This window comes from Mobula birostris, chromosome 6, assembly GCF_030028105.1.
Source record: "Mobula birostris isolate sMobBir1 chromosome 6, sMobBir1.hap1, whole genome shotgun sequence".
Lineage (NCBI taxonomy): Eukaryota > Metazoa > Chordata > Chondrichthyes > Myliobatiformes > Myliobatidae > Mobula > Mobula birostris.
In genome coordinates this window covers 13,341,657-13,357,525 of record NC_092375.1, presented here as the reverse complement: position 1 = coordinate 13,357,525, position 15,869 = coordinate 13,341,657, and positions in this window count along the sequence as shown.

The following is a 15,869-nucleotide window of genomic DNA, read 5'->3' as shown; positions in this document are numbered from 1 at the left end:
TTAGAGAGCATTAGAGATAAGGAGAGGGTGGACAAACCAGGATTGTTTTCTCTGGAGTGTTAGTAAGTGAGAAGTGTTCTGACAGAATTTTTTAATAAAATTATCAGCGGTAGATAGTGAGAAGATGTCAAATACAACAAGACATAGCTGTAATATGGGGGGGGGAGTTTAAAGGAGGTTTATGAGCAGATTTTTTATACAGAGTGAATATAAGGGTAGTTGGGTCAAGATACCAAAGGAGGTGTGAGGTGCTCCTTCCCTCCCCAAGCCTGCAGGTCACCCTTGGACAAGGTGTAACACCTGCTTAGCCCCCAATGAACAGTGTCATTTGAAGCCATCGGAGCAGGTCATGGGTGGTCGTTTGAGCACAAGTCCTGGTTATGCAACCACTGGCATTAGGCAGACAATCTCTAAAGTGTATTGATAATGGTTGGAGTTATCCATCTTGTAAAGGCACTGCCCAGAAGAAGTCAACTAATTCTGTAGAAAAATTTGCCAAGAACAATCATGATCATGGAAAGACCATGATCATCTCTATCATACAACATGGTACATGGCAAGTGAACGAACAAGTACCCTGCTAGAAAAAGTGGTGGAACCAAATGCAACTTTTAAGAGGCTAGTAGGAACTGAGGAGTATGTTCTACAGGCAGGTACAATGCATGGGATTGGTTCAGAATGGCACCATGGTCAGCAGAGACAAGATGGGCTGAAGGGCTCGTGTTCAATGTTCTGTTGGTGAATATTTCTTGAATAATAACCATTGTGTTCTACAATATATGATCAATAACTATTGGGTTCTACAGCGTATGAACAGTAACTATTGGGTTCTACTGTCTAGAATTGTCTGTTGCAGAAATGGGAATGGAAAATCTCCAGTGCCACGACATGAGGGACTTCAAGATGTTATAGCTGAACTAATAAAGGTGAAATTGATAATGGCTCAGAAAAAAATGGTGGACTTTCCATTATGTTTAAATATTATTTACATGGGTGAATATTTAAAAAAAAGGGAGATGGGGAAAGCAAGGGTTTTGAATCTCAGGACCATATTAAACCATAAAACATATGAGCAAAATTAAGCCATGGTATCTGCTCTGCCATTCAATCATCGGTAATTGATTATTCTTCTCAACCCCATTCTCATGAATTCTCCCTGTAACGTTTGATGCCGTGACTAATCAAGAACCCATCAAACTCCACTTTAATTTTACCCAGTGATCTGGCTTCCACAGCCATCCATGGCAATGAATGCTGCAAAGAATTTCCTTCTCATCTCAGTTCAATAGGGACATCATTCTATTCTGAGGCTGTGTCCTCTGTCCTAGACTCCTCTACTATAGGAAACTTCTCTACACCTCCACTCTACCTAGCCCTTTCAATATTTGATAGGTTTCAGTGAGATCCCCTTTCATTCTCTTTTAAACTCCAGCAAGTGGAGGCCCAGGTCTATCCAAATGTCCTCATACATTAACTGTTTCGTTGCTGGGATCATTCTCATGAACCTGCTCTGGGCCTTCTCCAATGACAGCACATGTTTTCTTCGCTAACGGGTCCAAAATTGCTCACAAAGTGCAGTCTGACTAATGCCTGATAAACCTTCAGCATTACATCCTTGCTTTTCTGTTCTAGCCTTTTTGAAATGAATGCAGACATTGCATTTTCCTTCCTCACCCGCTGAGTCAACCTGCAAGTTAACCTTTAGGAAATCCTGCGCAAGGACTCCCAAGTACCTTTGCACCTCCGATTTCTGTATGTTCTCTCCACTTAGAAAATTGTCTATGTCTTTTTCCCTTCTACCAAATTGTATGACCACACACTGCCTACACTATATTCCATTTGCTACTTCTTTGCCTATTCTGCCTGTAACGTTAAGTTATATTGGCTAGTGTATGTCTAGGGGAAATCCAGTCCAGCACCCGCCTCAACACTCCCCTCAGGGTCGGTTGTCGCCCGAATCAATCACAAACATCAATCATCAGCCAGCACACCCAGTAAATTTTAACGCATACACTTTATAGATATTACTAATTCTATGACATTAATATACATTTGATACAGAGAGGAAAGTAATGAAAAAAAAAAGGCGCCAACACTTATCAAAGTCCAAGTTCTTCGCGCGCTACCGTTGGAGCTCAATTCGACGTCAGACGACCACCCGAATTCCGTCGACTCACGGCTCGGGACCACCCGGAGTGATCGACCGGAGCTTCTCCGCACGTCCGCCGTCCTCCTCGTCTCTCCTCCGACTCCCCGCCAAAACCCAGTCCACAGTCATATCATACAGCATGGCATCCGAAAACAAAACGATACATAACCACCCATTGGCTAATAGAACCCTGTTATCTCATCTTAAAGTAAAATAAACTGTTAGCGCAAACTCTCTTCAGCGTTAAAGCACAACAAAGCCGCATTCCCCAGATTAACATAACAAAATTGCCATTTTAAATGTAACAAAAGAAAGACCCCGTACATGCCAATCTATCTAAATCCTCGTGTATGTGAAGTATGTAAGAAATAAAGTCAATTCAATTCCTTTTACAGATTCCCTGCTTCCTCATCACTGCCTGCCCCTCCACCTATCTTTGTATTGTCCACAAACCTGGTCACAAAAATATCAATTCCATCATCCAAATTGTTGACACATGACATGAAAAGAAACGGTCCCAACACCAATCTCTGTAAAACACCACTAGTGACTGGTAGCCAACCAGAAAAGGCCCCCTTTATTCCCATTCTTTCCCTCTTACTAGTTAGCCAATCATTTATCCATGCTAGTATCTTTCCTGCAATACCATAGTCTCTTATCTTGTTCAGAAGGCCCTTGATAAGGTGTGGCGCTTTGGCAAGGGCATTCTGAAAATCCAAGTAAACAAAATCCATTGGCTCTTTTTCTATCCTGCCTCTTATTTCCTCAAAGATTTCCACAAGATTTCCCCTTAAGGAAACCATTCTGATTTCAGCCTATTATCATATGCCTCCAGGTACCCTGAAACATCATCCTTAATAATGGACTGCACCATCTTCCTAACCACTGAAGTCAGTCTAACTGGCCTATGATTTCTTTTCTTCGGCCTCCCTGCTTTCATAAAAAAGTGGCGTGACATTTGAAACTTTCCAGTCCTCCAAGACCATTCTGGAATCTAGTGATTCTTGAAAGATTATTGCTAATGCCTCCACAATCTCTTCAGCTACCTCTTTCATAACCCTGGGGTGTAGTCTCTCAGATCCAGCTGACTTATCTACCTTCTGCTTCTTCAGCTTCCCCAGCACCTTCTCCTTAGTAACAGCAGCTACACTCACGTATGCCCCCGACACACTTGAATTTGTAGCATACTGCTGGTGTATGAGTAAAGTGTAAGCGCCATGGAAAAATTGCAGTGAAAGTAAGCAATAAAGTGCAAGATCATAACAAGGTAGTTTGTGAGGTCAAGCGTCCAGCTTAACATACAAAACTTCTGTTCAAGAGTTTGATAACAGTGGGGTAGAAGTGAAAGGTGCTCCGAAGGATTATTCCCATAGTGTTGCCCACTAAACCCTGCAGCTGGCAGACGCTGTGGGCGGGATACCAACGTGAAAGTGCACAACCTTAAACTGGCGTCTCAGTCCCCAACCCCACATAGTGTACTTGTTGTTGTCCTGTGAGTGAACAGTGAAATAGCACACTAATGCTGTATTCTATTGGTAATGTACGGATTGATTTCTTTTTGAGGAAAGACCACCCCTCCCACCCCACTTAGCATTATGTTGATCTGTTGTCTGTGCATGGCATTGTTTAGTCAGTCAGTCTCTCTCTCTCTCTCTCTCTCTCTCTCTCTCTCTCTCTCTCTCTCTCTCTCTCTCTCTCTCTCTCTCTCTCTCTCTCTCTCTCTCTCTCTCTCCTCCCTCTCTCTCTCTCTCCTCCCTCTACTCTCTCCTCCCTCTACTCTCTCCTCCCTCTCTCTCTCCTCCCTCTCTCTCTCCTCCCTTTCTCTCTCCTCCCTCTCTCTCTCCTCCCTCTCTCTCTCTCCTCCCTCTCTCTCTCTCCTCCCTCTCTCTCTCTCTCTCTCCTCCCTCCCTCCCCCCTCCCCCTTTCTCTCTCTCTCTCTCTCTCCCCCCTCCCCCATGCATGCTTTTGTTTAATTAATATGTAGTTGTGCACAGGCACAACAAAGTGCGATGAGTATGAACCTGAATGTCAGAAAATATCACCAACTGTACCAGTGTGATTGCGGACGAACCAGCGAGAGTTAAACAGTACAGAGAAGGCCATCGTGGATGCGAACTACAGTGCATAGTAACAGCAAAAGAAGCGTTGAATTTAAAGTGAAATTAATATGGTGGTACCTTCAGTTAGGAAAGTTGATGAATTTGACAGCTCTAATGAAGGCTGGGTATCCTATATCAAGAGGGTGGAACTGTATCGTAACACGAACAATGTGGAGGAGCAAAGGAAAGCCCTTCTTAGCTTAATGGGGCCAAGAATAGTCTCTTATGCAACTTAGTAACCCCTGAAAAGAAAGCAAGTTCAACAAAATTGTTGTAATTTATCAAAATCACTTCAGCTCTAAACTGCTGGTAATAGCTGTGAGATGTAGATTTACAAAGGAAACTAATAAAAAGATGAAAGTATTGCTGAATACATTGAAGAACTGCACAATCTTTCCCGGTACTGTGACTTTAGAGATGGGCGTTCTGATGGATTAAGGGACAGGCTTGGACGTGGCATCAAATAAGGCTACTGTCAAAAAAAGACCAACCCTTAGAATGGGCACTGACCATTGCAATATCATTAGAGTCTGTAGCAAAGGATGCAACAGAGCTACAGAAAAAGAGTTTTGAAAATCTCCCTGAATGGTGCAAAAAGCCAAAGATGTTATTGATTGGCAAATCCTCCCATGATGCAAATGACTGTTGGTTCAAAGGAAAAGTCTGCAGAAAGAGTTACAGACAAGGTCACATAGAGAGAATGTCCAAGGCAGACAGAAAACACAACTGACTGACAAGTCTCAAACACAAAACTAAGCAAATGAGTAAAGTTACCGAATATAAAACAGAATCAGACAACATAGAGTCTGACAAAGGTGAACTCTCATTGCTAGAACTTCATAGCATAACTGAAGCAGATCACAAAATTGTATGGATCACAATAGATGTGTCCATTGTAAAACTGAGAATGGAGCTGGATATAGGGTCAACTTTGTCCATAATTTCCTTGGCTGACTACAAAGGACTGTTTCCTAAAATAACATTAGAAAAGACCTTAGTGATGTTAAAGACGTACACAGGTGAAAATGTGTCTCCCAAAGGCAAACTGAAAGTAAATGTGATATATGGAGCCCAAACACAACAGTTAGAATTTTGTGTATTGAAATGTGGAGAGCAAACACTTTTTGGATATGAATGGTTGAGAAAAATCTAATTAGGCTGGCACTCAGTCAAAGCTGAATGTGGCATCAACAGGTGACAGCAGTCCAAATGGTAGCGCGAATCACTAACCAGGCACTGGCACAGCTGCTTAATGCTAAAGAAAAGGTGTTTCAGAAGGGGACTGGTAAACTCAAAGGCACGAAGGCCAGAGTTGAACTGGATGAAACAGCAGCACCAAGATTCCATAAGGCGCATCCAGTGCCTTATGCACTACTTCCTAAAGTGGATGCTGAACTGCAGGGCTTGGAGGAATTTGGAATTCCCTCCAGGGTTGAGTGGAGACATTGGGCATGCCCATTGTCCCAGTGATCAAGAAGGGGAAGGCCGGAGCCATTGGCATGTGTGGGGATTTCAAAGTGAGCATCAACCCGGTGCTGCGTACTATGCAGAATCCCCTGCCATGAATAGAAGACATTTTTGCAACTTTGGCAGGCAGTGAGAGGTTTTCTCAAGGCGACTCCCTTGTCCATTCGTCCCCCCCCATCCCTTCCCACTTATCTCCCTCCTGGTGCTTAGCCGTGTAAGCAGAACAAGTGCTACACCTGCCCTTACACTTCCTCCCTTACCACCATTTAGGGCCCCAGACAGTCCTTCCAGGTGAGGCGACACTTCACCTGTGAGTCGGCTGGGGTGATATACTGCGTCTGGTGCTCCCGATGTGGCCTTCTATATATTGACGAGACCCGACGCAGACTGGGAGATCGTCTTGCTGAACACCTACGCTCTGTCCGCCAGAGAAAGCAGGATCTCCCAGTGGCCACACATTTTAATTCCACATCCCATTCCCATCTGACATGTCTATCCACGGCCTCCTCTACTGTAAAGATGAAGCCACACTCAGGTTGGAGGAACAACACCTTATATTCCATCTGGGTAGCCTCCAACCTGATGGCATGAACATTGACTTCTCTAACTTCCGCTAATGCCCCACCTCCCCCTCGTACCTCATCCGTTATTTATATACACACATTCTTTCTCTCACTCTCCTTTTTCTCCCTCTGTCCCTCTCACTATACCCCTTGCTCATCCTCTGGAGTTTCCCCCCTTCCCCCTTTTCCTTCTCCCTGGGCCTTCTGTCCCATGATCCTCTCATATCCCTTTTGCCAATCATCTGTCCAGCTTTTGTCTCCATCCCTCCCCCTCCTGTCTTCTCCTGTGATTTTGGATCTCCCCCTCCCCCTCTCACTTCTAAATCTCTTACTAACTCTTCCTTCAGTTAGTCCTGATGAAGGGACCCAGCCTGAAACGTCGACTGTACCTCTTCCTAGAGATGCTGCCTGGCCTGCTGCGTTCACCAGCAACTTTGGTATGTGTTGATTGAACGCTCTGTTGCGTTTGCTTCAAGATCACTGATGAGCGCAGAACGTAACTACACAGAGATCAACCAAGAGGCCCTTAGTCCAGTTAGGGGAATAAAGCAGTTCCACCACTACCTCTACGAACAAAAATTTTTGCCAGTGATGGATTACCAGCTCCTTGTGTCCATTTTCAATCCCAGGAAGGGGATTCCAGTGGTGATTGCCACCTGGTTACAACATTGGGTACTTTTCTTCAGAGCCCACTCTTATGACATAGAGTTCAAGGGTACCAAGCAGCACAGTAATGCTGATGGCTTGTCACATCTTCCACTATTGGTGACCAAAGAAGAAAATTCTTCATACTGTGACCCAGCAGAAGTGTTCCACACCGCATTGGTGGACCTGTTGCCAGTAACAAATTCTGGAAAGGAAACATGGAATGACCCGACATTATCAAAAGTCTATGAAATCACCATGCAAAGATGGTCAGCTCATGGTGACCCTAGGTATCTGGAGTCCTCAGCAAGACAAGACCAACTGTTGTATGTCAAAGAATGCTGATGTGTGGATTTCTTGTTGTGGTTCCCTATAAACTGCACACCAAAGTATTAGAAAATCTACATGAAGGACACCTGGGTACAGTCAAGATGAACAGTCTCTCTAAGGGCTACGTATGGTAGCTAGGAATAGATAAGCTGATTGAAGGCTTGGCTAAAAGCGGTTCTGGATGACAAAAAGTTCGAAATGCACCCCCACAGGCACTGTTACACCTGTGGGAGTGGCCATCATCACCATAGCAAAGAGTATATATGGACTTTGCTGGGCCATTCATGGACTCCATGTTTCTGATTGCTGTGGATGCTTGTTCGAAGTGATGAGGTTATACCAATGAAGTCAACCACCTCAGCAGACTGTCTCTGCTCGGAGTACTACCTTCATATAAATGGCTTACCAGAACAAATTGTAACAATGGACCACAATACACGTCAGAACAATTCCGACTGTTCATGAAGAAAAATAGCATCAAACATTTCAAGTCAGCTCCTGACCACCCAACAACAAATGAGTTAGCTGAAACGTTTATCCAGACCTTCAAGAAGTCTGTTAAAGCAATGGATAAGGAGGACATTTCTCAACAGCACAAGTTGGACAACTTCCTTTTTCTGTATTGGAAATCTGTTCATGCAACAACAAATCAAGCACCTGCAATGCTGTTCATGAATCTGAAATCTTGCATAGACCACCTGAAACCAGATCTACGAAGGGAAGGACAGAATAAACAGTTCAGTCAGTTGCCAAGTTGCAAGGAGCTTCAAGGTTGGACAGGAAGTCCTAGCGTGTGATTACCGAGAAGACAAGTGGTCACCCGGTAGGATAGCAAGAACTGGACCACTGATGTACACAGTGGATGTTGGAGATCAGACATGGAGACGTCATGTAGACCAGATACTGGATGCTCATCTGAAGAACACACCTGAGCTGACTGCATCCAACAAGACAGATACATTACAGCCACCGGACTTACCTCTCAGTGATGATCATGTCACCGACAGCAACATTATCATTGACAAGACACCTGCCAAGCCTGATGCCACTCCACAAGTCCAGAGGCGCTATCCTAAAAGAAGCAGAGTGGTACCAAAAGACTCAACATAAGGACATAAGAAATAGGAGCCAGGAGTAGGCCATCTGGCCTGTCAAGCCTGCTCCACCATTCAATAAAATCATGGCTGATCTGGCCACGGACTCTTCTCCACCGACCTGCTTTTTCCCCATAACCCTTAATTCCCCTACTATGCAAAAATCTATCCAACTTTCTCTTAAATATATTTACTGAGGTAGCCTCCACAGCTTCATTGGGCAGAGAATTCCACAGATTCACCACTCTCTGGGGAAAGCAGTTCCTCCTCATCTCCGTCCTAAATCTACTCCCCTGAATCTTGAGGCTATGTCCCCTAGTTCTAGTCTCACCTACCAGTGGAAGCAACTTTCCTGCCTCCATCTCATTTATTCCTTTCATAATTTTATATGTTTCTATAAAATCTCCTTTCATTCTGTGTTCCAGCGAGTGCAGAGTCAGGCGATTGAATCTATAGAACTGTGAAGTTAGTTATGGACTGTTATTGTGAAAGCATGTGTTATTTGGATAATAGGTTTACGAAGGGGAAATTGAATGTTTTGTACATATACAGTCTGATGTTGCATTTATCTAAAGGGGGAGGAAGTGTAAGGTATGGATCAATTTCTTTTAGATAATGACCCCCCTTAGCACTACCTATTGACCAGCTGTTTGTGCATGCGCTGTTGTCTGTGCATGTGCAGTTATCTACACATGTGCATTGCTCTCTCTCTCTCTCTTGCTCATTGCAATATGAATACACCAGTTAAAACCATCTTCTGTGTGTGTGCTTTCATTTAAGCAATATGTAGTTGTGACCAGACACAACACTATTAACGCCTTTCCCTTGTTCTACCTCAAAATACAAACGTTTTCAAATGATCTGTATGGATGGCTTGGAAAACCAATTTTTACACTGTATTTGACAATAATTTAGATTATGAGAACACTCAGTCCTCTTTTATTGTCATTTAGAAATGAATACATGCATTAAGAAATGATACAATGTTTCTCCAGAGTGATATCACAGAAAACAGGACAAACCAATGACTAACACTGACAGAACCACATAATTATAACATATAGTTACAGCAGTGCAAAGTAATACCATAATTTGATGAAGAACAAACCATGGGCACGGTAAATAAAGTCTCAAAAGTCCCCGAGTCGATCGACTCCCGAGTCCCCGATAGCAGGCGGCAAAAGGGAGAAACTCCCTGCCATAAACCTCCAGGCACCGTCAACTTGCCAATGCCTTGGAAGCAGCCAACACTGAGTCCATCCGTCCGAAAACTCCGAGCTTCCGACCAGCCTCCCAAGCACCATCCTCTGCCGAGCGCCTTTGACCTGGCCCCGGCCGCTGAAACAAGCAAAGCTGAGGATTTTGGGGCCTTCTGCTCCGGAGATTCCGGTCACCACACAGTAGCAGCGGCAGCGAAGCGGGCATTTCAGAAGTTTTCCAGATGTTCCTCCGTACTCTCATGCCTGTCTCCATCAAATCAGAATTGTGCATGGTCCCCTACTTGACAGATAACAGACATCACCACCGAAGTGGCCGCGCGCGCTGCCGTCGCGCCACCATCTTCTCCTGTGAAGCCAATTCCTGTGAGTCATCGAGCTGTAGTGTACCAAAAACAGGCTCTTCAAGCAACTCATCCATGTTGACCATGGTGTCTCCTGGGTTAATTCTATTTTCCTCTGATCTTTTCCCATCTATGTACGGTACTTCTTCAACTGCTTTTTAAATTTTGTAATTATTCTCACCACTACCACTTCCTCTGACAGCTTGTTCCATGTGCCGTCTGTATGAAGAGCTTACCTCGTACAAGCCCTTTGGATCCTTAGCCTTTAATATTATATCCTCTTGTTTTTGACTCCCCTCCTCTTGGGAAAAGACTCTGACCATCCATTATATCTGTGCCCCTCATTATTTTATATATAGTCACTCTTCAGCTTATATGCTCCTGGGAAAACAGTCCCAGCCTCTCCAATCTCAAGCCTTTCAGTCCTAAACCATATATTCAGTTTATTCCAAAGCTCCCATTTGCACACCGATCATGGAAGACCTCACTACCCAGAACATCCACTCTTCTCATTTTACCATCGGGACCACATGATGAGTCACACTCAGGTTTATAAGCAGCTTCTTCCCTTCTGCCATCAGATTTCTGAACTGTCTATGAATACAGGTGCACATCCCTTTATCCGAAATTCTGAAAGCTCTGAAAACCGAAGTTTTTTTCGCCAACAGCTGATGTCACTCAGGTGTGACATGGCAGCACTAGCAGAGGCCGCCAGACGCCAGGTGTGGCTCAACGCTCGTACTAGTTACACGTGCATTTGCTGTTGGCTGATATTTTATGTTCACTGTTGACTTTGTGTTTAATTTCACTGTGAAAATGTCAAAAAGAGCTGCAGATACCCCTATGGGTAACAATGAGAAAAAGTGAAGGAATCTTCTCTATCAATAACGCAGAAAGTGGGGTTTTTGCAGAAGCTTGATCATGGTGTGTCTGTGCAGCGTCTTACTGAAGAAAATAGTGTCGGAACTACCACTGTATATGACTTAAATAAACAGAAAGACAAGTTGCTGAAGATTTATGGTGACAGTGACAGTGACGTTGTACATTTATTCCCATAAGTCATTTACCATGTGTTTGATACGGTTCGTTTGAAGCTGTATATTTTTATGTTTTATTGAATGTTTTTGTTGGAAATAAAATTTCTTCTTGTCATTATTCCCTAAACAATGCAGTATAACAATTGTTTACATAGCATTTACATTGTATTAGGTATTATATGTAATGTAGAGATGATCTAAAGTATACGGGAGGATGTGCGTAGGTTTGGTGCGCCACTGGGTCCTAAAGTTCACCGCACTGTGACAGGTTAAATAAGGGACTTAAGCATACGTGTTTTTTGGTATTGTGTGGGGGGGGGGGGGCTGAAATCCAAAAAATTCTGAATTCCGAAATGCAACTGGCCCCACGGATTTCAGATAAGAGATTGTGGACCTGTACTATCTGACCATTCCTCTTTCATACTATTTATTTACACAACTGTGCAAAAGTCTTAGGCACGTGCATACGACTAAAATGTCTAAGACCTTTGCACAGAACTGCATTTGTCGACATGGAGTGGAGAGCGAGTTTGTAAATCTGGTGGGAGCAAAGGATGTTTGGAATGGTGAGGTGGACTGTCACGTGAGGGGTGCAGGACAGGTTGCTGAGAATGAGTACCAATGGTGGGGAGAGAGAGTGGTGGCACAGGTGCAGACACAGTCAGCCCTGAGACACCAGGCAAGGTAATTCGATTCCAAATAGTCGGTTATTGAATGTTTCTCTGATGCTTCCTGCCCGTTCCCCTCTCCCTTCCCTTTTGCCCAACCGTGATTCCCCTTTCCGTGCCCCCTTCCCACTCTCAGTCCACAACAGGGACCCATATCAGAATCAGGTTTATCATCACTCATATATTTAATGAAATTTGTTTTTTTTTTTTGCAGCAGTACTGTGCAATACACAAAATTACTAGAGTACTGTACAAAAGTCTTAGACACCCTAACTATATATATATATGTGTGTGTGTGTGTGTCGCCAAAACTTTTGAACAATACTCTGATTATTGTAACACTGTTATCCTGCCGCACAGCAACAGATTTCATGACATATATCAGTGATAATAAGTCTAATCCTGATTCTGAATTTCTGCTTGCACTGGAAGAATTCTGTGCTGTGCAACATGTCATGCTCAGAATTGTGTGCCTAACATTTACCTGGCTGATGTCAGTCAGATCATGGCGAACCACTGTTGGATTATGGTGTAGAACTGTTACTTTCCTTGTAGTTTAACTACATGCCCAGGATTGAAGTAAGTTGCAAAGAGTTGTAAAATTAGTCAGCTCCATCATGGGCACTAGCATCCGTAGTATCCAGGACATCTTCAAGCAGTAGTGCCTCAAAAAGGTGGTGTCCATCACTAAGGACCCCAGTCACCCAAGGTCATGCCCTCTTCTCATTGCTACCATCAGGAAGGAGGTGTAGAAGTGTGAAGACACACACTCAATGATTCAGAAACATTTTCTTCCCCTCTGCCATCCAATTTCTGAATGGTCATTAAACCCATGAACACTTCCTCACTACTTTTCAATTTCTACTTTTGGCACTACTTAATTAATTTAACTATTTAACATATAAGATCAGCGTGCAGAGACAGAGGGTGGAAGCTCTCATGCTATCCATTCGAAGAAGGCTGCCGTGGGTTTATTGCGTTCACTCTCCAGAAGTGGCTGAGTGACCTTGGCTTCACTATATCAAGTCAACCAGCAGGGCTGTAGCTGAGGCAGCAGAGAAAGGATCAGCATGGGTGTGGACCAACTATGTCCAGAGGGGCAGATAGTCAGACAGTGTATACATATCTTGCAAACCCTTCAGTAGTTGCATAGACACCTGAAGAGCAGACTATCTGTTGGATGGAAGTGACCAACAACTCTGATAGAGGCAGATGCCAAGTTTTTAAGCTCACCAGTGGAAGGTGGTGCTTTAGCACTGCTGGCCCACCACCTCGAGGGAGTCTTGATCATAAGCGGGCTGAAACTGCTGAAGACAGGTGGCAAATCAACTGATGATCCCACTGGTGATAGCACAGGACAGTTAACATCTTAGTCCACGTGTATTTTGTAACTCTATATACCCTTACTGTAGTCCACAGTTCTTTTCCTGTATTATTAGGTATTCCATTGTACTGCTGCTGCAAAGTTAACAGGTTTCAGGACATATGACAGTGATAATAAAACTGGTTCTGATTCTGAATTCCTATGCTTGCTTGTATTTTTATATAATCATCCACACAGTGGACTTTTTCAGTGAATTTTCCAGTAATTCCTGTACAGTTGTTTCCGTACTTTTCTAGAAACTTCTTAGTTTTCAGAAGAAGCTGTCAGCACTTGAATCAGGTTATTTGATAGGTTAATTGTTATCACTGGGATTTCTGTTATGTCTGCTCTAGTATGCAAAGACTATGACTATATTTTACTCTGGTCTTTTCTTTGTTCTCTCACTACCTCTTTGCTCTGGTAAAATTTAATAAAATGGCAGTAAGCAACAGGATTTATGCCTCATTCTAGACCTCCGAAGAACCTTTAGATTGCAGAAGCATCATGATCCAATATCATGATGGGTATTGGAAGTTCCTAGGCTCATTTCTTGCTGAACGCAAGCTCATTTTAGAGTGATTGACAGTGATATCTCATCTGGTTGAAACCGCATTTATGTGCAACTTGTTATAAAACATGTGTAAATGGGTCCCGTTTAGAGATGCTTATCTTCCTCCTTGTTTGTGTGGTTCAATTTCATCTACTGTTTTAATTTTAAACATCCCTAATTAACTAATTGCTTCTACCTACAAGACAGATTTGCTAATTACAAATAGCTATGACACAATTAGAGACAGACAGACAGACAGATGGTTCCTTTCCACACTCCAGTTCTTAAATAAAACTGAGTTTGACTGAGAGAAAACATTGATGTAAACTAATGAGAGGTGATGAGTCTGAGGATTTTGAGACATCCTCACATACTCATTGTGAGCATGTGATGGGGGGAGGTGAAGGATACAGGGATTGACCTCATAGATCAAAGGTGAAGGGGCAGCACCCATCATCAAGGACCCCTGTCACCCAGGCAACACTCTCTTCTCGCTTCTACCATCAGGCAGCAGGTACAGGAACCTTAGGTCCACTACCACCAGATTCAGAAACAGTTACTATCTGACAACTATTAGGCTCCTGAACTAGCATTGCTATCTTCACTCACCATAACTCTAAAACTGATCCCACAACCTACAGACTCACTTTTAAGGACTCTGCAACTCATGTTCTCAATGTATTTTTTATTACTTGTACAATTTGTCTTCTTTTGTCCATTGATTATTAGTCAATCCCTGCTACTTATAGTTTTTCATAAATTCTATTGTATTTCTTTATTTTCTACCTCTATCAACCTCCTATACTTGAATCTCAAGGTAGTATATGGTGACATATACATACTTCAATAATAAATTTGCTTTGACTTTGATTTTGATGATAGGGAAGAGGTGTATTGTTTCGTTAATTCCTGGGGTAAGGGGTCGTCGTATCACAAATGGCTTGTTTCTGTAGTTTTCGGTGTTTAGTAACACGAGGTGTGATTTTACTAAAACGTATGAGATTCTGAAGAATATGACAGGGTAGACATCAAGGTGTTTCCACTAGTGAGTGAGTCTGGAATGGGGTGGGGGGGGAAATGAATATTTAAAAGTGAGGTACATAGGAGTTGCTTTTCGCAAAGGGTGGTGGATTTCCAGATTTCTCATCCCAGAGGTTTTGGATTCTAGATTGCTGGGGTATTCAGAAGAGGAAGTCAGTAAATTTTGGAAAATCAATGTATTGTGCAGAACTGGCAAAGTGGAGAGGGTCAGGACCAGATCAGCCATGACCACACTGAATGAGGGGGAAGGCTTGAGGGGTTGAGTGGCCAACTCTGGCTTCCATTTTTTGTGTGCAGAGAGAAATCCACCCAGAAGGAGTCACTGTAGGGTCGTATGCATTGAAAGCCACATTCTCCCTGCAGAACTGTAGCTATCATAGGTTGGATTCGTACTTGTATTGGCAATTACAACAGGGAACATATAGCATAGAACAGTACAGCACAGCCCTTCATTAGTCAGCGGGCTATGTTCAGGAGGTAATGTTGCAGTTCTATAAAGGCCCAAATTAGATCATACTGGGAGGAAGTATTGTGTTCAGCTCTGGTCCCATAATTATAGGAAGGATGTGGAAGCTGTAGCAAGGGTGCAAAGGAGATTTGCCAGGATGCTGTCTGGATTAGAGAGCATGCTTATTAGGAAAGATTGAGCAAACTAGGGCTTTTTTCTTTGTAGCGAAGGACGATGAGAAGAGACCTGGTAGAGGTGATTAAGATAATAAGAAGCAAGTAACAGAGATGGGTAATAATAGGAGGCATAATTTTAAAGAGAATGGCAGAAAGTAGAGGGGTTGTTGTCAGAAGTTGATTTTTTACAGTGAGTAGTGGATGTATGGAATGTGGTGGTGGTCGATCCAGATACATTAGGGACATTTAACAGACTCTTAGATAGGCACATGGATGAACGAAAAATGGACGGCTATGTTGGAGGAAAGCATAAAGTTTTTCTTGGACACAGGAGATTCTGCAGATGCTGGAAGTCCAGAGCAACACACACAAACTGGTGGAGGAGCTCATCTGTTCAGGCAGCATCTGTGTAAATGAATAAACAGTCAATGTTTTGGGATGAGACCCTTCATCAAGTTGTTCTTGGATTTGGTTGAAAGGTCAACACAACATCTTTATACTTTCCTGCGTTACTTTCTTCCAACCACCTTAAAATTAGGCTCTCTCACTCACGCTCACGATTTTGCCTTGGGGAAAAGGCACTGACTGTCCTCTCTATCATCTTGTCCTCTTCAATCATCTTGCACACCTCTATCAAGTCTCCTCCCATCCTCCTTCACGCCAAAGAGAAAAGCCCTA